Source organism: Phodopus roborovskii, unplaced genomic scaffold (assembly GCF_943737965.1).
Source record: "Phodopus roborovskii unplaced genomic scaffold, PHOROB, whole genome shotgun sequence".
Taxonomy (NCBI): Eukaryota; Metazoa; Chordata; class Mammalia; order Rodentia; family Cricetidae; genus Phodopus; species Phodopus roborovskii.
In genome coordinates this window covers 307,911-330,708 of record NW_026125918.1, presented here as the reverse complement: position 1 = coordinate 330,708, position 22,798 = coordinate 307,911, and the positions used below count along the sequence as shown (strand labels likewise).

The 22,798-nt window shown below is 40.0% G+C and overlaps 1 pseudogene; it reads right to left on the bottom strand.

Annotated features, from left to right (window-relative positions):
- Nucleotides 1-18,603: 18,603 nt before the first annotated feature.
- On the bottom strand, nucleotides 18,604-22,151 carry LOC127217971 (5'-deoxynucleotidase HDDC2-like; annotated as a pseudogene).
- Nucleotides 22,152-22,798: the final 647 nt, after the last annotated feature.

Below are 22,798 nucleotides of genomic sequence, written 5' to 3'. Positions count from 1 at the left end.
TGGTACTAGGGAGATGGAAGCAAAGCCAGAAATTTGGGTTCATCATTGGCAACATGAAAAAAAGTTTGAGGCTACCCTAGGATACATAATTCTGTCTAAAACACAAGGTAAAATAATCATGATAATGAATTTGATTTATTCCAATGTTGTTCGGTTATGTTTTCTAACTAGTGACAAAAATCAACCACCTTAATTGAATTCCTTTCAACTACTTTAACCAATCAAAAGATATCTAGCTAGATTACTTGTCAACAGACTTTAATTATCACAAAGGCTTGATTTTTAAAAATTCTCATTTTGAATATTGGCCTATTCTTAGTTTTTCTGCTAAGCCTAATAGAGTTCTCCTATGGGGATCTTCTTCTAACCTGAAAGAAATTACTTTTAAGGAACAAAACAGCTGTGTTGATTTCCCAATCTAATAATGAGCAGCGCTATACCAAAGAACATTAAGAAATAATACTTGACCAAAAGAGCGAATGATCTTGCTAAGGAAAGGAAGACATGTGCTTGGAAGAATTTGAAATGCCATAATATATTACATTATCTCTGGCAAAAGAACTCAGACATAGAAGAGATAAATGTAGGGTCAAATAAAGATGATATCATGGATGAAGTGAGACTTAATCTGGATCTGAATTGCAAGGGGGTTGGATTTGATCAGAATAAGGCAAGTATATTTTTGGCATGGACAGCAGTGGAAACAAATGCTGAGATGAAAATTTTTACATAATATGTTACACATACATGCTTTGAAACAAATGACAAGCAAGACTGTTTATGTTGAACAGAGAAAGTTCTGGTGGCTTTGGGAAGTTAGGCAGACATCCAGAAGCTGTTTCTGTTGAAACTGGGAGTGTCTCACCAGGCCTGGGTGTGTCTAGCTGGATTTTGTTCAAAGACAGATGCCTGCCTGACTAATAAAGTTGTACAGACCACAAGTGGGAATAAAGTTGAGGGGGTGGATAAGGAATTTGCAGATGCTGTCCTACCAATTAAGGAATAATTGCCAAGTGTCTATCATGTGCACGGTAGGCACTGGTTCATAAGGATGAACAAGTGGGAGGGTCTTTGATCTCATGGAGCTTGATGTATACATTACTAGGATACCAGCAAGGAAATAACAATTTTTGACTACAATGTATATAGAAAAAAAAGATGTGGCATTTTGGTAAAAAGAAGTTACATTTATAAACATTATTCAAAATATTTTGTTGCTATTACTCATGGCTGACTATGTCATGGATCCTGGGGTGGGGGTGGGGGATATTATTGCCACTTTCCTAAACCACCATAAATTCTAACTGCACTCTAAATACTTTCCTTATGCTCACAGATAATTGTAGATCACATGCCTCATCAATAAAACTTCTTTTGTAGCAGAGTCAATTACAGAAATCCACACTAGTCTAAGTCAGGATACAGAGAATAATTATGGGGTGCCCATCCCCAACTGATACATCTAAAATACAACCTCTGCAACCTCATGCTCAGGAAACATCACAGAAGAGGGACTGATGCAGTCATTTCACTGGAACCCTTTGTAGAGCTAGTGTAAAGAAGTTAATAGGGGTTAGCAAATGAGGAACTCAACAGAGCTTTACCAAACACTTTGAGTTCAACACAAAGCATCATTGGGAAGCTACAGAGACCTTTAAGTAGGAAAGTGATCTAATTATCTCTGTGATTTAGGAAGCTCTCTCTGTGTGCAATGTGAAAAGGATCAAAGCAAGGATGTGGTTGATGAGCTATGAGGTCTTTGTAGTAGTTTAGGCACGAGATGGTGGTGCCCAAAGAGACAGAGTACTTGGATGGACTTCGTGTGTAAGAGGGAGAATGAACAGTTCGTGCTAATTAATTGATGTGGAATGCATTTTGGCTTGGACAACTGAATAGATGTGGATCTAGGAAACCTTGTTGAAGGAATGAATACTCTGGGCTTTGGCGGGTGAGGTAAGCCTGAGCTTTACTGTGTAATTCAGGCTGTCCCTAAACTCATGGCAACCTTCCTGCCTGACAATCCTGAATTCCGAGATTGTAGGTACAAGTCACTGTGTACAGCTAAGAACTAATTCTGAGAATCTAAATGAGGAGTTATAGTTAGTGCATGTTAATTTTAAGGCTGGACAGCCAAATGTAGTAGACTGATGGGAGATGTCATTCTGTATATGTTTCTCATACTGGTTAATAAATAAAGCACTGTTGGCCAATAGGAAAGGAAGATAGGAGGGACTAGGAGACAAGGAGGAAATAGGAAGGAGGAAGGAGGAGTCAAGATGGAGGGCATGGAGAGAGCAGAACCGCCAGCCGCCTCTCACTGGTAAGACCATGTGGAAATACATAGAAATGGGTTAATAATTAAGACAGAGCTAGCCAATAAGAAACTAGTACCTGGCCAATAGCATAATATCAAATACAGAGTCTGTGTGCATTATTTGGGGCTGGCGCAGCGGCTGGGACAAGACCAGGCGGCAGGAGGAAAAAAACGTACTCGTTACAAATGGCGCCCACGTGGCTAATAAGAACGTCCACTTAAAATTTAACAAAAGCTTTAAAAAGGTTTTTAAAAACAAAGGAACAGAGACAAACAAGGTTTCTTGGTAGCTGAGTTTTTTCTTGGTTGAACTCTGCTTTGGGAGAGACAAGCAGATATTTGCGCGGCTCCTTTAAGTGAAGGTTCCTGACTCAGCATAAGCGGCAAAAAGCCACAAGGTTTTTAAGAAACTCTGCTAACAATTCATTGGTGTGTATCAGAGCTGGCAATAGCAGTTGACCACATCTCCAAGCCGGCAGCATGCTTGGAGATGGCAGCGCAGACCAAGGCAGTAAGCACAGCTCTCACTGCTGGCGGTAAAATAGCCGCCACCATGTTTGATAAACTGCCGCAGAAACAACTATGAATTTCATTTTAGCAATGTTGTTGTTTAACAGATAAAGACTCATGGCCAGAAAAAGATAAAGATTTACAGTAAAGACAGATTCACATTTAAAAAAAGGCGCTAAAGGTTTACAGTTTGTTCTAAAATATGTGTAGGTTTGGGAGAGTTTGCCTCCAATATGGCAAGACTAGCCATTTGGACAAGATACTGCTCTTGTCTGGACTGTTTGACTTTGTGCTGTATAAATTGGACATGCAGGACCCACAGAAAAGTGACTGCTGATTCAAGATGGACATTGCTACAGAGTTCCTGCTTCATGGAAGAGTCTGCCAGACAGTCTGCAGGACACAGAGAAAAGTGACTGTCAAACTGCCAATACAAGAAGACAGTTTAAAGTTTCCTGCTTTGCTGAAGAGTCTGCCAGAAACACTATGGCCTATAGGCTGAAGATGGAAGATTACAGAAGAACTTCAGGTGACTGACAAGGCAAGATGTCTCTGTCATTTCTAGAGTTTATATTCTATCCTTCTGCGGTCTTTGAAGGAGTTGAAGACTGATAGTTATGGTTATAGTTTTCCTTAGTCAGTATTAAAGATAAGTAGGACTTTAGACTCACAAAGATGGAATAGATGATGGAATATTTTCTTAAATCTTGCTAAATGTTAATGGACTAAATAGTGTTAACTGTGATTCTTATTTGATAACTGTTGTGCTATATATTTTGCTATGCTAACGTTAAAACCCTTCTTTTTATTTTAGACAGAAAAGAGGAGATGATGGGAGATGTCATTCTGTATATGTTTCTCATACTGGTTAATAAATAAAGCACTGTTGGTCAATAGCAAAGGAAGATAGGAGGGACTAGGAGACAAGGAGGAAATAGGAAGTAGTAAGGAGGAGTCAAGATGGAGAGTCTGGAGAGACTACAACCGCCAGCCGCCTCTCACTGGTAAGACCATGTGGAAATACATAGAAATGGGTTAATAATTAAGACAGAGCTAGCCGATAAGAAACTAGCACCTGGCCAATAGCACTGTATGAAATACAGAGTCTCTGTGCATTATTTGGGGCTGGCGCGGCGGCAGGACAAGACCAGCGGCGGCAGGTGGCAAAAAAAAAAAAAAAAAAAAAAAAAAAAAACAAACAAACAAAAAAAACCCGCACTCCCTACAGTAGACAGGCAGGAAAAAGTTAATTTGTGATATTTTTCTCAGCATAACAAACTTGGAAAAAGGTCTGAGAGCATACTCTTAAAATTCAAAATGAAATTATAATTAAAATTAAACATTCATCTTAAGGGTTAGCATGAGTAAAGGAGTCACTATATTTATCATTATAATAGCTAGTTGCTAATGGGTATCTACTGCTTTGAAGTTACCACCCCAGTCACTTTATATTTAGTGCTTCTCAACAAGATCAATCCTCGACAACCTAAAGTAATTTCGGTAATATACAGAATGATATATATATATATATATGTATATATATATATATATATATATATATGGTGTGTGTGTGTGTGTGTGTGTTTGTGTGTGTGTGTGTGTGCATGTAGAGATCAGTGGTCGATTTCACATATATTCCTCCACTGCTCTTCACCTTGTTTTTTTGAGACAGAATCTCTCACTATATATAGGGCTTATTATTTTGGCTAGAGGGACTGGACATTAAGAACTTGGAATCTTGCTATCTCTTCCATAGCAATGGGCTCGGGGATGAGTGTCACTGAGCTCAGCTGTTATACATGAGTGCAAAGGAAATGAAGTCAGGTTTCCATGCCTGCATAGTAAGCATATTACCCACCAAAAGCCATCTTTGCACCCACTCCCCACTTCCTGGCGCTTCTTTTTGTTGGGTGTAAATTGAACCCAGGGCTTCCTGCATGTAGCACTGAGGCCTATTTTTCATATCTTGAAGGAATAGATGTAGTTAGAGTCTAGGGAGTCTTCTTTATTAGTATTATTAGCCAAGCACAGAACAGGTCCCCACACAAAGGAGCAAGCTTGCAAATTTCAGCACTGATGAAGTTGAGAAATCTTGCTTTGTAACCTTGTAATCATCATCATAATTCAACAACAGAGTTACATGGCTCCCTCCCACATTGTTAACAACAGAGACATTTCTTAAGATCACATCAACTATTTCTAAGAATCAAACCAGATCCTCAAACCATATATCTGATCCTAAATTTTTACCTACTCTATACATATTACCACTTTGTACCTCTTAAAAGCATCACATCTCTTCAAAATTTTGCATATTTCTTAAGGGTTAATTTTTCTAAAGATGCACGTGGTAGCACATTACAGTCTGCATTTCTCCTACAGAAGTATACAAAGGGTTCATTACAGTCTGTACCACCTGACAAGTACAGGGCAGTACTGTCCTGTGAAAAGCAGATATGATGCAGGTACATCAGGCGTGCTGTTGTGTAGCTATTTCTTCTCAAATAAAATCCTGGAGGCAGGGATGATTTCTGTAAGCCTGAAGGAGTTAATGCAACTTAGGAGACTTGAGAAGTTAAGGAGACTTCCAAACTCTGAATGTTACAAAATTCACAAGGCTTCTCCCTAAGCTTGTAAAAATTGTGAACAATTGATAGCCAGCCTGGACGAGGAAAATGTGGCTTTCCCCAGTTGTCACCCAGGTTGCAATGGGCCTGTTGGTGATGCAGATTCCAATAAACAAGCTAGGTTTAAGTGGAGTAGGATCTTGGAGCTGTCATTGGTGCTGCTTCTGAGGTGAACTAATTGTTGCTTGTGCTAGTGTTAGGAGAGCGGGGCCTCTGGGAGGGGATTATGTTCTGAGGACAGAGGACTCATGAGTGAGATATCACTGCCTTTATAAAAGAGGCTCTAGAATATTGCTTTGCTGTTACCACCATGTGAAGACATAGAGAGAGGTTCTATCTGAACCAGAATCTATATCCCTTCACCCAGCCTCTGTGTATTTGACTTTCCTGGCTCTAGAACTGTGAGAAAGAAGCTGCATAGGTCACGGCATTCTGTTTAATAGTGGCATTAATGTACTAAGACAAATGTGATGCTACACTTTTCCTCCTTGCAAATTCAGATGGACTTGTAAAGAGACAGACTTACTAGGTTCTATGAGTGGAGATCCTAAGTAGGTCTTCCCATGTTCTGAGTAACTCCAAGGATAGATCTGCCTGACTTGGTTGGCCAGGGATTATTTTAAAAAAATAAATAAATAGATGGACATGGAGAGAAAGATGGGATGAGGCAGTCTGGATTCTCTGCTGGAGAAACTTCTGCATAGAATCTCAGAGTATTTATTGTATAGTATTGAACAGAGTGTCGAGGTTATGCATAAAGAGGTGGGGCTATTATATATAGGTCATCAAGGAGGCAGTAATTAACATTATACAGCTGGATGAAAGAGGCAGGTATAGCTGAGCTCAATAAAATCAGTGTCTGTAGGGGAGCAGTCTTCAGGCTGTACATTTCTGAGGGATGGAAGAGAAAGCTATGGTGGTCATGTTTTGCCCACAATATCTACATTTCACATGGACCAAAAGAGAAGGTTTTGCTATTGTCCTCTGGGTCAGAGTCTAGGGTTCATGGCATGGCCTTGCGTGTGTTAACAACACACATTCACTCAGGACTTTCTCCACTCCCTACAAAGTTTTTTTCTGTATTACCCAATCATGGTATCCTATCCAAAAGGCACTGTCAAAGACTGTCAATATTCCTTAAGAGAAATAGTAAAAGATTGAAGGAACAGCAAACAGCAACTGTTATGTTTTTCAAGAATTGTCTGCTGCCAAACTGCCCTAATTCAGCTGTTTGGAAACACTCTCTTCTCTGCATATGTGTGTCTGTTCCACAAAATAAAAGGCTGCCTACAGTGGCACATTAACTTTCCTGCATTTTTTTTTTTCTGAGACAGGCTTTGGGATGTAGCACAGGCTGTCCTCAAACTTTTGATCTTGTCTTTGAGTTCTGAGATTACAGGCTTGAAACAGCACACCTGCCAGTAAGAACATTTTCATACCGGATCATTACTAGAGGCAAGCCTAATGCCTAGAGTAAAGGTGTTTTTAGGGATAGGAGTTTCAAAGCAAGGTTTCAAGCAAATTACGTAGTTGGGGTTGAGAGTACCAAGAAGAGAATGGGTACTGCATAAGAAGGTGTGTGTGTGTGTGTGTGTGTGTGTGTGTGTGTGTGTGTGTGTGTCTGTGTGTCTGTGTGTCTGTGTGCATGCACGCGTGCATGCATTCTTGAGTGGGTGTGTGTATGTGCACACAAAAATCTTACCAACTTCAAGAGGGGGAATGCAGGTCAAATTAGAAATTAGGTCTGCCATCTAGCAGCATAAAAGGTGCAGCCTTTTTCAAGAGTAATTTGTATGGTTCATTATTCATACATAGTGTATATGAGAATATGAGGTTAGGTTTGTACAGGCCTCACATTCTACCTCTTCAGTAACAGTCCAGTGGAGCTGTCCCAAGAAAAACAAGGCTCCAAAAACCCTGTCCTTTCAAAAAGAAACTTAACAAAAAAAGAACATGCTGCTTTGTTCGGGTCATAACGATAAGAGGCGGAAGGCCCTGCTCTGTCTACAGAGCTTCCTGTCCCTGTGGGACTTTCTATTGGGCACAGAATGCAAGTCCTGAGGGCGAAGGGGCTACAGAATGAACAACAACCCCTGGTTGAACGAAAGGCTTGACTTTTTCCAGCTAGAGCTCTGAGTGTGATCAAGCGGAGAAAGCGAGAAGCCAGGTTCACAAAGACTGCAGTAGTGATTGCAACTAACATTTTTTCTAATTAATTGTTTTCATGTTGCATACCAACCCAAGTTCCCCTCCCTACTCTTCTCCCAAACCCCTCCTCCCACCCTCCCCACCCCACCTACTCCTCGGAGGGGGTAAGGCCTTCCTTGGGGAGTCAACAAAGTCTGGCATACCAGGTTGAGGCAGGACCAAGTCCTTCCGCCATGTATTAAGGCTGAAAAAGGTACCCACCATAGGGAATGGGTTCAAAAAATGCCAGCTCACGCAACAGGGAGAAGTCCTGGCCCTAATGCTAGGGCCCCATCTCCCAACAGACTAAGCCACACAATTGTCATCCACATTCAGAGGGCCTAGTTTGGTAAACTATTTTTTGACAGCACTTCCCTGATTGGTCCTAATGGTTGCTCCATTTGCATAACCATATTCAGCATTCAGGTCCCAGTTGGCACTACATAAGTCCAGATGCTTATGGACCAGTGAACCACAGAGAGAGCTCCATGGAGGAGGGAGAAGGAAGACTGTTGCAGGCTGAATTCTAGGGAAGCACCCTATGGTTTGAGTCCTTTTTCCAGAGGTTTCTTTCTGCCCCAGGGTAGCTGGGTTTCTCCAGTCAGCCTCTGGGACTCCATGAATGGTAGGAAGCAGGGACACTCATTCCTGCCTCAGTCTCCAAGATTTTACCATGGGAATTTGTTGCTTCAGCTGCTTCCAGCCTTCCAGACCTGCTAAAGATGGGAGACTTACCACTTGTGTTGCTTATATTATATAATTGTCTTGCATTTGGCTGCTACCAAAAGTTAAAATCTGTCTATTTGGGTTGTCCAGTCCCTTGTGGCAATCTGTTTAAAGTCAGGTAAACCACTTCAGGTGGATAATCCCTGGTTAGTAATCAAATACTTGTGGGCAGATTGTATTGTCTTTCCTGCCAGTTCCCAGATCATGACATGGAGATTTATTAATTAGGAAAGCTCAGCAAATAGCTTAGGCTTGTTCCTAACTAGCTTTTATAACCTAAATTAACATATATTTTCACTGATCTATGTTCTGTCATGTGGCTTTTACCTCTAACCCATTTTATGTGTCCAACTAATTCCAAGTTTGGCTTCTCTACCTTTCTTCTTCCCAGTGTCCTCTGTGTCTAGCTGTCCAGCTCTGCCTAGCTAATGGCCATTTAGCTTTTTCTTAAACCAATAAGAAGTTGCCTTGGCAAGACAGAGCTTCACAGTGTACCATAAACACTTCCCATTTGTACATGCATCGCTGTCTGCCCCCACCATAGTTGGTGAACAAGAACACATTTGGAGACAGGCGATTGTCTCCTCCAGCCTCTTCAGTAAATATGGCAAACAACATCTCGCACTCTGCCTGACAGAGTCTACAATGTCTGAGCAGGTACAGGAGACAGAGATTTTGCTGGTCCCCCGGGTACATGACAGCACTGAGATGACTGAGATGATCCTTCCAACTCACAAAACAATCCACAAACTATTTTCTTGAAGTTCTGCCATTAAAAGAAAAAAAAAATAAAACCAAAACCACAAGCATTTCTTTGAGTGCTGAGTAGTTTTTACTGAAGTGTTTTTGTTTATTTGTTTTGGTTTTTTGTTTTTGTTTGGTTTGTTTGTTTGTTTGTTTTATGTAATGGAGACAGGCAACACCTCCATCAAGGAATTCTTACCCACGGAAAACTATGTATAGAATGCCTGTTTTTACTTTTCAGATGGTTATTTTTGTCATACTCTATTATTTTCTTTCTTTTACTTGACAGCTATCTGAGAAGCAGATGGATTTTGGAGACGGAGAACAGATACCATGGAAGAAAGTTTGTCATGGGATAATGTTGACTGTATCTTGGTCTATTGATCTGTCTAACAGGAGGGGCAGGTGAACAATCATGAGATGCACATGCAAATACAGACCAGCCAGAAAGCCAAGGCATAACCTTCGGTTTCAAGAACAAAGTCTTTTCATTGATTTTCTTGTGCAAGTGATCAGAGATGGAGAAGATCACGTGGCATGCATCATGTTGAGTGGTTCTGTATCTCAACTCAGACATAATCAGATCTTAGGAATAGCACTGAGTAGTTACTTGTAGTGTGATTCGTAGTGGTAAAGTCTAACAGTCAGTCCCAAGGGAGCAAAACTCTATGTTCTCTTCAAAATCACAGAAACAATAACTCAGGAATCCAGAATTGCTTGAGCACTGTTACAGATTTGAATAGTTCAAGAGTATTGTTTAACATAAGACCTTTCATCTGATGGAAACCTTGATAATAACATTAGAACAGGCATGCTACAAAATACAGCATTTTTCTCTTTAAAACAGACCAAAGAATTTATATTCTTTGAGTAACAGTGGTAACTTTGGAATACAGGTAGTTATAAGGAATATATAAAGTAGCAAGTACAGAGTGAAAATAAACAATTTTTTGTGCTACATCATGAAATATAAGACTGACCAACTTTATATCTAACCCCCAAATAATTCACATGGTTACATTGGTTTTTATCAGGAATGTGGGTTACTGAGCATGCTGAGAGTAAGGATTTAGAGGGGAAAAATGTGCTGTGTCTATAGAGAGCAAAATGCTGAGAGGGGTTGATTTAAAATTCACCACAGTCCAGGAAAAAGATTTTTTGCAACACCCTGGCCCCCACCGCACACATGGGCCTGGCTATGCATAAGCCTCACATTCACTAGCAGCCTTTGCTTTTCAAAGACAAGGGTCATTCTCCCTGCCTACACTTCTCATTTAGCTTCAAACACTTCCTTACGATATGAGCCCTCCTCTTCCTCTTTCACCATTTCTAGTAATGGCAGCTTGTCCAGACAATACTGAAAAGGCTTGCTCTTTGGTTCTCAGACAGGGTGTTCTATTGATACATCTTACTGGGACAGCCCTGAAGCATTCATCTGTTGGTGTTTCATACAAAATGAGGACTGTTTTTTTTTTTTCTCTGACTGAATTAAATGTTTCATATAAAAACTGTGTGGTGTTTGGGCATTCATTCATGAAGAATTTTGTGACTTCGTACTCTGGAAAAGGCATTGGGCTAAGCCCCGGATGGGAAGAATGGGCAGGGGTGTGGGAGTGTGTCAGTGCGGTGTCAGAGAAAGCTGGAGGACATATTGAAGAGATATAAAGATGAAAATCCATATGCCTTTCAAAGCACCAGCAAGTAGTTATTGAGCAGTTCCTCTATGTCAGGCATGGTGCTAGTGGCTGTTTGAGTTCCAGAATTGTAAACAAAGGAACAGACTCAGAGAAGCGGAAACCCAAGGTCATACTTCTAATGATGGGAACAGGATTCAAACATGATTTACTTTACTCCAAACACAGAACATGTACGGTCGATAGCCTAATGCCTTAGAATGGGATAGGAGAAGGAAACATTCAATGGGTCCCCCAAAGTGGTGCAGTATAATCAATTCTGAAGACGCTAAAAAAAAAAAAAAAAAAAAAAAAAAAAAAAACTGATGGGAATACCAATTAGAGAGTGACTTATTTTGGAGATGCTATATGAAATGAATAAATTTTGAATTTTGTTTTAAATGTAAATGAAGGCTTTGGTAGCTGGAGAGGAAGGAATAGCATATTTCAAGTAAAGAACTTAAATTACAGGGTGAGGAGGTTGAGTAACTTGAGGGATTCTGAGGATGAAATCCAAGGTTGTAGAAAATATCAAAGTGAGATTTTTGAAAGCAAGAGTAGAAATAATGTTCAAATTAAGAGATATTCAAAGTGATGAAGAATTTATTAAGGTTTAAGATAAATGTCAGAAGAAACCAAGAACAATACTCAAGGAATAAAAGGTGGTTGCCTGGAAGAGCCCTTGGAACAAACACATCTGGAAATCACTTATTAAGAAGGAAAAGGAAATGGGAGAAAATCTAATGTCACACAAGCAAAGGGAGAGTATGTTTCCAGTAGGTCACTGTTAGTGCAAATGAAAAATTTTAAATTCTTTCTACAATGCTAAGGAAGGACCTCAGGTGTTCATGCAGTCTAGGCAAGGGCTCCAACCTGGGACTACATCCTTGTGGTCATGCTCAGTAGTTTTAGGTGTTGTAGACTTCAGATCAGGATCAGGAACCATTCACAGAGAATCTGCTATGTGCCAGGAAGAGTACTAGGTAGATGGAATGATGAATGATATTCTAACCTTGTACTCAAAATTATGATGGAGATGCAAATGAAGGATCCCAATCCAAGTTATTAAAGCTACAACAGATATGAGCCAACTGCTCTGTGATCACAGAAAGTGGGGTTTCCTTTCTAATGATCTGTCCTCTGTAGTTTAGTCCATGGTTTAGAATTAGTACTCATTCATATTTCTGTCTTTATAGACAGACTGAAAGCTATTTCTTACTGTGTGTTAGTTCAGGGGAATGCAGCAAATAAAATTTCAGCACGAGTGTGAATGACAGCCTCATATATATATTACACACACACACACACACACACACACACACACACACTGAGAGTCTGGGCTAAATTTGACAGTATTTTTTCCTCCTTTCCATTTTCCAGGTGCTCAATTTCGTTTAGTCTCTCATTCTGCCCCCAGGCTTTTTTTTTTGTGGTCTCTATAGTTTAGTTCTGGTGTTGGCATTATCAACTCAACTCCTCATTCCCCGTTTTTTAGAAGTATGTGCTTCATAATGGGGACATTCATAAGTAATTATTTTAATGAGTGCTCAGTGTTAAAATGGGAGAGAAGCGAATTTTCCATTGCCAAATGGATAACATTATTGTCTAAATCAGCTCAGTAAGATATCATTTGAAAGCACATTTTATCTGGTATTTTTTGTTTACATTGCACCCATTTTCATTTTAGAAAATACTATTCCATGAGTGCCATTCTTATTGTGACTATATGTATGTATATAAAGAGAACATATTTACATTGCAGCTTTTTATTTATATTTATGATTTTTAAGTGTTTGCTATATATGTCTCTGCTGTTTACTGTAGGAAATAAAAAGACATATGGACCATAAATAAGAGTAATAACACTTACACACAAGGCAAACACACATACACCCCCCCACACACACATAGATATGAAGGTACATTAGGTAGTCACAAGGTCAAAATTATGGGCTTGGTGGTATATACCTTTAATCCCAAGCGCCCCCCCTCATGCAGGAATATGTAGATCTCTGTGAGTTCAGAGCCAGTCTGTGCTACATAGTGAGTTCCAGGTCAGTCAAGACTGACCCTGTGTCAAACAAAACAAAATGAAACCAAACCAAACAAAACCAAATGTTCGATCTGTATTGGGAGTTAATAAAATAAAATATGATTCCATACAGTGCTTGTCATTTTAATTAGGTCTCCCATGGCAGACGTGCTTCAGCAGTCAGAGATATAGAGGAAAGGGTTGTGGGGAGGTAGGGAAACATTCTAGGAATGAATAGAGAACTAAGGAGGACAGAACAGAAGTTACTGGAATGGATCTATTCAGAACTGTTTTAGTCTGTGAGTCAAAGAAATTTGATTACAGTGGCTGAAATACATGAGTGTTTATTTGTCTCATGTAATGAGGAGTCCAACGGTAGGCGGTTGCTTCTGTTGGTTTAGCAGTTCAAGAATGCCAGGGCTATTTGTAATTCTCTTGACCTTTCCCTCGTGGTCCCAAGATGTCTGCTGGAACTTTAAGCATCCCATTCAAATACCGTGCAGAGGATAGTAGAGAGAGTCAAAAGGCAAAGTAGGTTTTTCCCAGAAACCTCAAGTCATGATGTCTGCTTGTATGTCGTTGTCTACCTCTCTGCAGGAAAGTCTAGGTAGCATAGTTAATTTTGGCTTGTCACATAAAGAGACCTGGAGAACAGACATTGGATGCACAGCCCCCTCTACAGTGACGCTCATTTCCTTTTGCAGGACATATTGCATTATATGCATATAGTGAAATGTCATAAATATGATTTTAAAGAACGGCCCATACAATGCCTTAAATAGCTACCAATTCAGAAAGAAAGAGCACCCATTTCGTCTGCCTGGTATTATGTTGACTTGTCCAGAGATTCCTGTTTATTGCCTGGTAATGAAATCCATTACTAGGGAGAAGGTGCCATGGGAGCAGAGAGCACAAACAGCTGCATTCGCTGAGCAGTGAAGGGGTGTGTGGTGGAGGGGTGTGGACTGTGGCTGGGAAGGGTACGTTAGTTCTGGGTTGCACAGAGAGAAAAAGTCAAACAATAGGAGTTCTAAGATACAGTTCATCTGGGAGAGGTGGGGGTTACACTAGGGGCCAGCGCTGTCATACTGCCTGGAGGCAGCCCCTAGTGTCAGCAGAAAGGAAATGACAACACTTTGGACAAGAATAGAAGGGCAGATAAAGAAAGATCTTATTGAGAAGCAGGTAATTTGGCTGGCCCGAGGAAGCCTGTAATGGCTCAGAGGAGGCCAAGGTCCTGCCTCACAACCCCTTCTCACTTGTTATTGTGCTTCGTGATGTTTCCTTACACTGGACCCTCATGTGATGTGTGTGTTTCTTAATGGAACTAAGCATGAAGAGCATCTTTGTTCTGTAGCTTTCTCCTTTCACGGGCCATGTGGCCTTCAGTAGCACTGATGTCCTGACAACAAAACCACTTTGCTTCTGTGCATCTCTCAAGCTTCTGAGAAGAACACAGAAGGTAATGGAACAGTCTGTGCCACTCTTGAGGCAAGAGGCATTTATTATTCTGAGAAGAACCCTTGAAGACATCAGGGAGATATAGAAAGAGGACTCCTTTGGTTGTCCTTCCCATCCTATCAGTGGCTACTGAGTTGCTACGTTTGGTTTCTGAGTGTGCTTTGGTTTCTCAGTGTGGTATCTCTGAGCAAAATAACAGCTTTGCAACTTATTAGCAGTGTAACCTCAGGCAACCCTGTTCATCTCTGAAGTCTTTTTAAAATGGAACTTCTGTAATTATGGAGAGAACATATACTAAATGTCAGTAGATTACTGGGAAATGTAGGCATCTGTTGAATGTTTGTTAAGAAAAGTAAAGTAAGGTTTTACATATATATTTTGGTGTACTTTTAAATATTTTCTTTCAGAGTGGTGTATTTTACCATGTTCACCCCATTCTGCCAACTCCTTCCAGACCCACCATCTCTTGCCTAGTTATGTAACCTTGTGTCTTCTTCCTTTATTAAAAAATTAATTCCAATTTGTGCTATCCATATATTCTTGGAGGATGGTTGAACTCCAGAGGCCACACCCTTAAAGAAAACTGAGTCACATTCTCCCTGTATGTATTACAGAGGTCTCTAGACTTATATAAGACATAGGCAGATGAAAAGGGGAGGAGCTGATATAAAGGAAATATCAGATGGAAACACAGAAGGTATAATAGTGCAAGGAATCTTCATAAGTCTACCACCAAGCCTCAACAGTAACTATCTTATTGCCAGTATTATTCCACTTATGTGCTACTCAGATCCCACCCAACATTCACAGAATATATCTTTCTACTGTCATATTTCCATAAATACCTTCAAGTGACAATTCTAAAAAACAAACAAACAAACAAAAAAAAAACAGCTAGAGTTCTACAATAGACGTCATGTTTGAAACTTCTCAACTGGGCACAGTCTTGAAGTTTATGGTTTCTCCCTGCTAGATACTAAACTTAAACAGTGTGAGTCAGCTTTCTGACCTTGTCTAGCACTGCTTTGAACAGGAAACAAAAGCAAGTCAGTTCAAATAAACACACAACATGACAGCAGCAAAGTGGAAATCAGATGTCTACTGGAATGGCTCGCTCCTTATACCCCAGGGACCAAGAGCAAGAAGGCTGCCTCTTCCTTTTGGAAGGAAGGAAGGAAGTGAGCCTGTTAACAACAGGAAGAAGTCCATTTAACCAGGCTAACACTTGGAAGTAGGAAGAATCTGCCTGAACTTTCCCCCCAAGTGCTCACTGATAAAGGCAAGGGTGGTTTTGTGACATTAAAAGAATATTGGTGATGTTTGAAATAAAACTATCACATATAGTACTATTTTTTCAAAGCGCCACTGACATTTAGTCTTAATTTTACAACAGCCATCATCCCGTCATTGCTGTGACAGATCTGGAGTGCACTTTAGAGCATTTAATAGGTGGGCACTGCTGCTGTGGGACTGAGAACTAACTTGGCATTAACCATGGTTCCTAGTCCCTCCCTCCTGGATTATTTTGTCAAATTTCCATGATAAATTTGAAACTGACTTAGTTGGGTGTCTACAGACTAAAATTGGGCTGTTTCATGACTACTTAGGGAGCAAACTAAAAGCCCAGTGGGACACAAGGCACTCTATCTTTCTAGCTGTTCAGATGAGAAAACATTGTCACTGGCATTTAGAAGCTTCGTGAGTTAGACTAGAGCACCGAGAAGGTCACTGGGTATCTTTTCTCAACTTCCATTGGAAAAAGCATATGAGTCATTGACTTTCAAAACACCGAATGAATGAACTCACTGCTCTATACTGAGGGAAAAAGTTAGACAAATATATATATATATATATATATATATATATATATATCAGTGTCTATTTTCCTTCTTCTTCCTCAAATAGGCTGTGGATTTCCTGTCATTCCTATATCTCCCAAGTTTACCCACACTATTCTTTCATCTATGATTTAGTAGTTCTTTTTTGTGGGGGGGGCGGGGAGGGTGAGGCAGGGTTTCTCTGTATTGTTTTGGAGGTCATCCTGGAGCTCACTCTATAGACCAGGCTGTCCTCCAACTCAGAGATCTACCTGCCTCTGCCTCCCTCCCGAGTGCTGGGATTAAAGTTGTGTGCCACCAATGCCCAGCCCTAATAGTTCTTATAGCAACTTTTCTGGCCTTTCCTGTACTTACATCTGTCTTGAAAAAGAAAGTGAGCCATCAACCCACTTGCATTGCAGCAATTCCATTAATCTCTTTAAAGGTAGGCATGCTGTTTATAATTTATTCATGCTATCATTTCTAACTTTCTATTTTTTGTGTGTGTGTCCTTCACATCATGTATCCCAGTCCCATTAGTTTCCCATTCCTGTGTATCTGTCCTTGCACCTGCTCCCTGCCCCCAATAAAATCTAAGAGAAAAAAGAAAAAAAGGGGTGGGGATCTCATCATAGAGTCTGTAGTGTGATACACTGAGTCAATAATCCATACACTCATTTGTCCCTATACAATTACTTGGAAGTGCTCATTTCAAAGAACCATTGGTCTGGTTCGTGGCCTCTGGTTTTTGCTATATTATCGATGCTGGGCCCTCATTGGAACTCCTCTTCATTATCCTGCTGTTTAACTGGGTTATAGAAATCTTGCAGCTTTGTATCTGGTGCCTTCCTGAGCTCCAGCAGATCACAGATAGGGTGGATATTAGGATGGTTCATAACTTTGTTTCTGGGCCTGGGTTGGTCACCCTACCAACTCAAGACAGGGTGTCTCTGTGTAGCTCTAGCTGTTCTGGAACTTGCTCTGTGGACCAGGCTGGCTTGGAACTCACAGAGATCCACCTGCTTTCAGCCTTCAAAGGTGCTCGAATTAAAGGCGTGTGCCACCATACCTGGCAAAGCATTTGATTCAGTTTTGAAATCTCCAGATGTTGGACTATATAGGAAGTATTGATAAGGTACATGTAGACCATGTGCAGACTTCTCTTGTAAAAATAAAATATTATTTTATGGGTTTTTGTTGTGTGCAATTGCACGTGCACATGTGAAGGCCACAGCTCAATGCTGAGTACCTTCTTCAATCTATTTCCACTTCATTTATTGAAACCGGGTCTTTTGCATAACTTGGAGCCAGTCAACTCAACTAGACTAGTTTGTCACCTACTTGTAGGTCTCTTCCTGTCTCTGACTCTATAATGCTGAAATAACAGGCTTTTTCATGAGTTCTGGACTTCAACCTAAGTTGCTCATACTCTGCAGACACTTACTGGTCCCTAGCCCCAGCTTTATAAGATTGTGTCTTTTGTTTGTCTATTTTGTTACTTTTGTTTTGTTTGTTTGTTTTGCTCTGTGATTGCTATTTTCTTTTTCTTTTCTCTTTCCTTTATTTTATTTTTTAGACAAGGACTCATAGTCTGGGCTAGTCTTGCATTTGCTGATTACCCCAAGTGCTGACATTGCACATGTGCAACACCATGACTGGCTGCAAGAGACTAGCTCTTTTTATTTTTATTTGTGGAAGAAAGTATTAACTTACTCAGTTTTAAGTAAACAGTTCAGTAATATTAAGTATAATCTCATTGTGTTTAAACATATCTCTAGTGCTCTTGGAAAATTGAAACTACTATCTTCCAAACTACTCCCTCATTCCTCCTGCTTTTTGTATTTGTTTTTTTAGCATTTATATGAATTTTCATACTTTATATTCCTCATGTAGATAGAATTATATAGTAATTGACTTCTTGTGACTGTCTTATTTCACCTATTATCATGTCTTCAGATTCATTCTGTTGTAATATGTGTCAGAATATTTTCTTCTAAAATTCAGAATAATAATTGTGTGTATGCACAATATTTTGTATTGATTTGTCCAATGACATTTGGCTTTTTTCCTACTACTTGGCTATTGTACATAGTGCTTTTAAGAAGATGATTATGTAAATTTAAGCTAGAGAATTTGATTTCAATTCTTTCTTTAGGGGAATATATCTAGATATGATTTCCTATTTCTTTATTTTATTTATATTTTCTCTCTTTTTACCCTAAAAATCCTTTGGCATATATATATTATGTCCTCCAGCTTTGTGATTCTTTTTTGTTTTGGAGTGTTTCATATTTATTTAATTAGCATTCTCGTCTGGAGTCCTCATCCATGGCATCTCATGACCACTTCCAGTTTGGTGGCTTCTTTTAGGGCCTGGATTATACCACATTTCTTGTTCAAATCCAGACAGTAGAAAATAGACTATCATCTTGGGAACTCCTCAGTCCAACAGTAGAAAACACATTCCCATAAAGTAGAGAAGAAACTAGTACATCAAGACAGCAAGACACACTCAGGAGCCTGGCTCTGCAGAGGCTCTGGCTATGTTGGCAGTTCACAAACAAGCTGGACTATCTCAGGGTGACTGAATCGTCCTGCTGTGGAGTCAGACAAGTCTTGAAGACGCTCAGGTTTATTCTCCATGCCTTCCTAATCTGATGCCTGAAAGATTATTTCACACCAGTCCAGCTGCTTCCCAAATCTGGCTTCTGTACTAGATCGGGTCTCATCCTCTTCCCAGAGTTCATATAGCTTCTTCCTGGAGGTCCTCTGGCAGCAGCTGGCTTATCTTCTTCGTGGCCTTCTCTTCTCCCCCATGATTTTCTTCTTTGTGGATGATATCTGCTGGTGCTATGTCTCCAACAATGCACTCTGGTATACCATGAACCAGGGCTAGATGTATTCATCAATCCTTGTTAAGGTTGTCATCTCTGGTCACCATAGCAGTAAATGCCATCTGGTACATGTGATCTGACACACTTTCTGACTCTTCCACATTTCTGTATATCCAGCCCATCCATGACACTCTCTTTAGGTGCCCAACCAGTCACAGAAAACCCAACAACCCAGCTTCATAGCTGGAAGAGGTAAAAGGAATGCTGGAGTACACCTGAACCTACCTTAGTTTTTCCATGGGATTCCCGAGTGTGGGAACAAGTGGGTCTTGGTCTCTGGCCTATATTTGTTCCTTGTGGCTTTACTTAAGCTCTTTTCCTTCTGTTTCTTTTGTCCTATTCTGATATGTTAATTTTATTCTGTTTTATTTTATTATTACCCCTTAGAAGTCTGTTCATTTTCTAATGAGAGACAGCAAGGGAATGGATCCATATGGGAGGGGAGGTGGGGAGGGACAGGAAGGAATAGAGGGAGGGAAAACCATTGTCAGGATATGTTATGTGAGGGAAAAGTCTGTTTTCAATAAAAGGAAAAAATTAAAAGAAATAAATGGAGTTTGGATAACAAGGCAGACAGCCTTCCCTAGGCCTCATTACCAGAACATGCTTCCTTGTTTTGGCAGAGGTTTATAACCAGCTGAGTGAAGACAATCTTCAGTCCATAGCGAATGAAAATCCTAAATCAAAACCACAGAAGTACCACCTCTATCTGAGAATATAATGCTACATATCTATATTTGAAGAGAATGCTTTCACAAAGAAACTATCAGCAAGTTCAAAAATATTTTCAGTATTATTTGCACACATTTACATGCCCAGAAAAGACTCCGGCATTGATGTTCCCAGCTGCATCAACTGGCACACTCTTCAGGAAAGCATTTTGTCACCATACATCAAGGACCTCAAAATAGCTTTAGAGCCTGATTTAGTAATCCCATTTCCATATATCTATCCTAAGGAAACAATCTGAAACATAAGGAAACCTATTAGAAATTATTTTCATACATCACACAGCAATTCTTTTTCATATGTTTTGAGGAACTACCATAACATTTTCTAGAGTGGTTAATTCATTTTTTAAAATTTTTTTTTATTATTGTTTTCTTATTTTACATATCGACCTTAGTTCCCTCTCCTTCCCTCCCTCTCTCCCTATTTATTTGTGTCTGTATTTGCATATATGAGAGCCTATAAATTACAGAAGCGGGTGTTTGATCTCCTAGAGTTGAAGTTACAGATGGTTGGGTACCACCTTATGAGTATGCTAGACCACAAACTCAAGTACTTTTTTTTTTTTTTTTTAAACTCAAGTACTCTTAAACACTCAGACACAAGGCTGCTTTTTCCCTTTGTTGTTTGCATCCATCAACCTTCTGAGCCTTCTACCTCCACCTCCCCCCGAAATGTGTGGATTATAAGAAGGTGCTACTACTCCCTGAATGAAACATAAGTCTGGACCTGTAAAAGTAATATGAAATTCAAGTATCATGCTTCCCTCCCCAGATAAAGTTTTATTGGAATACAGTTATTTAGAATCATTTATAGAAATCTGTGATTGTTTTCACTGTAAGAGTGAAGTAAAGTAGCGGTTGCAACACAGACTAAATATTGGTCTTTTATTCCTCATGCTTCTGTACAGTGAGCAACAAATTGAAGGGATACATTTATAAATTTATAGCAGTTCTAGAATCATACATATTTCCATGCTGTAACCTCTTTTTCACATAATTACTTGTGCATACACATCATATCTTGCAACTAAAATAGAACATAATTATGTTTTAGACAAACTGAATATAGATTATTTGGTTATGTAACTAGGCAGTGTATTAGTCACTTTTGCTCGGCTGTGTCACCAAATCCATGAATGATCAGGTTAAAGGGAGAGAGTTTTTTCAGATTGTGATTTCAGTAGGTTCAGTTCATGACTGTTTGGCCTCATGCATCATGGCAGCAGGATCATTTTGCAGAGGAGTTTCTTGAGGAATGAGCCAGGAGTGAGGGAGGGTGGGAGACAGACAGAGATATAGGGAGAATGAATTGGGTATAACCTTCAAAATCATCATCATCATTCCAGAGGCCTATGTCCTGCTAGGACCCCATATTCCAAAGTTTTCACTAGTTACCCAAGTAGTGTCACCAAATGTGGACCAAGTCTTCAACAAATATACTTGTAGGGAGCATGTCAGAATTAAATTACAGCCAATGTCTTAACATATTTATTATGCAATGGCACTATAGTTATAGGGTGCTGCAATAAATATGTCAAAATTGTGGTAGTCTGAATGTAATTGGCTCCCATAATCTCATAGGGAGTAGCACTATTTGGACGTGTGGCTTTGCTGGAGTGATTATGGCAGTGTTGGAGAAAGTGTGTCACTGTGGGGGTGGGCTTTTAGGTTTCTTGTGCTCAATATACTGCCCAGGGTCTCAGTTACTACTCTAGCACAATGTCTTCCTGCATGCTGCTATGCTCCCTATCATGAGAAACATGGATTGAACTTCTGAAACAGTAAGTGAGTCCCTCAACTAAATATTTTCCTGACAAGAGTTGCTGTGGGCATGTCTCTTCAGAGCAATAGAAGCCCTAAGACAGTTATTAAACTAGACACCTTTCAAAATTTTTATTAACTGACAGGAAATCAATGATCAGAAAATCAGAATATTTAAGATGGAGTAGTCCATCAGTAAATTTTCCTCATGAATGAAAGAAAAAGAGGCTATCACTAATATGGCTTTCCAATGGCTGCCTTATTAGCAATGCAAGGAAATCTGTTTACTGATCATAGATTAATTAAACCATGCTTGGCTCTAATAGCTAAAGAAATGTGTCCAGAGTATATAAACTTGCTTAAAATTATTAATCTAGTGGTTGAAACAATGGTACAAAAATTGAAGTGAGGACAATGGGAACAATACCAAGTATCGATTTAAAAACACATAATTAAGGGCCAGCTTGCCAGGGAGGGAAAACAAGTATGTGGTTGTAAGAAGGAAGAGATAGAGGTGTGGAAAGAGGCAGAACTGGAGATGCGAGGCATTGAGCTCTAAGCTTGCCTGAGTGGCCTACACTGCCAACTAATATTGTGGTGATATCCAGATCTATGCTGCTGTCAGGGGCCATGGCTGAGTCTAAAGTCCCGCTGCACCTGGGGTCTGCATTCATGTCTTTGGCCTATGTTACCACAGAAAGCCAAATCACATATCCATTTGTCTGGGCTGCTGCTGGAAGCCATGTTGATGTCTGAGGGTCATGCTACTTCCAGTGGCCATATTGATATGAGAAGCCCATGCTACCTCTGAGGGGTCATGTCTGGCAGTAGGGGTCAGTGGCCCTACTGCCAGAAAACATATAGAGGCCCATGATCTATGCTCCTGTTGATTGTAAAGAACAAGGAAACTACTTTTGCTGTGATACTGATGATTGCAGATGTGCAGTTGAGAAAGAGGGACATTCAAGGCTCCCGCGACAATCCCTACCCACGCACCCACCCCCACAAAAATGTAAAAGCCTAAGCAGAAGACCATTGAAAAGATCTTTTAAAAAAGTACAATAAGGATGGTGAAGTTAGCTCTCCACAATTAATGGCTTTTGGCAGAGGTGCAGGATGGAACAACTCAGGTCTATTTAAGGGGCAGGGCAGTGTCTGCCTATGCTCCAGTGAGTAAATAGATCACACACACACACACACACACACACACACACACCTCACACCCTGTAATCCTTGTGAATTTATTGTTATTCAGTAAAGTTTGGCATTGTGGAAAGGCAAACAAACAATAGCAACAACAACAACAACAAAACCCAAAAAG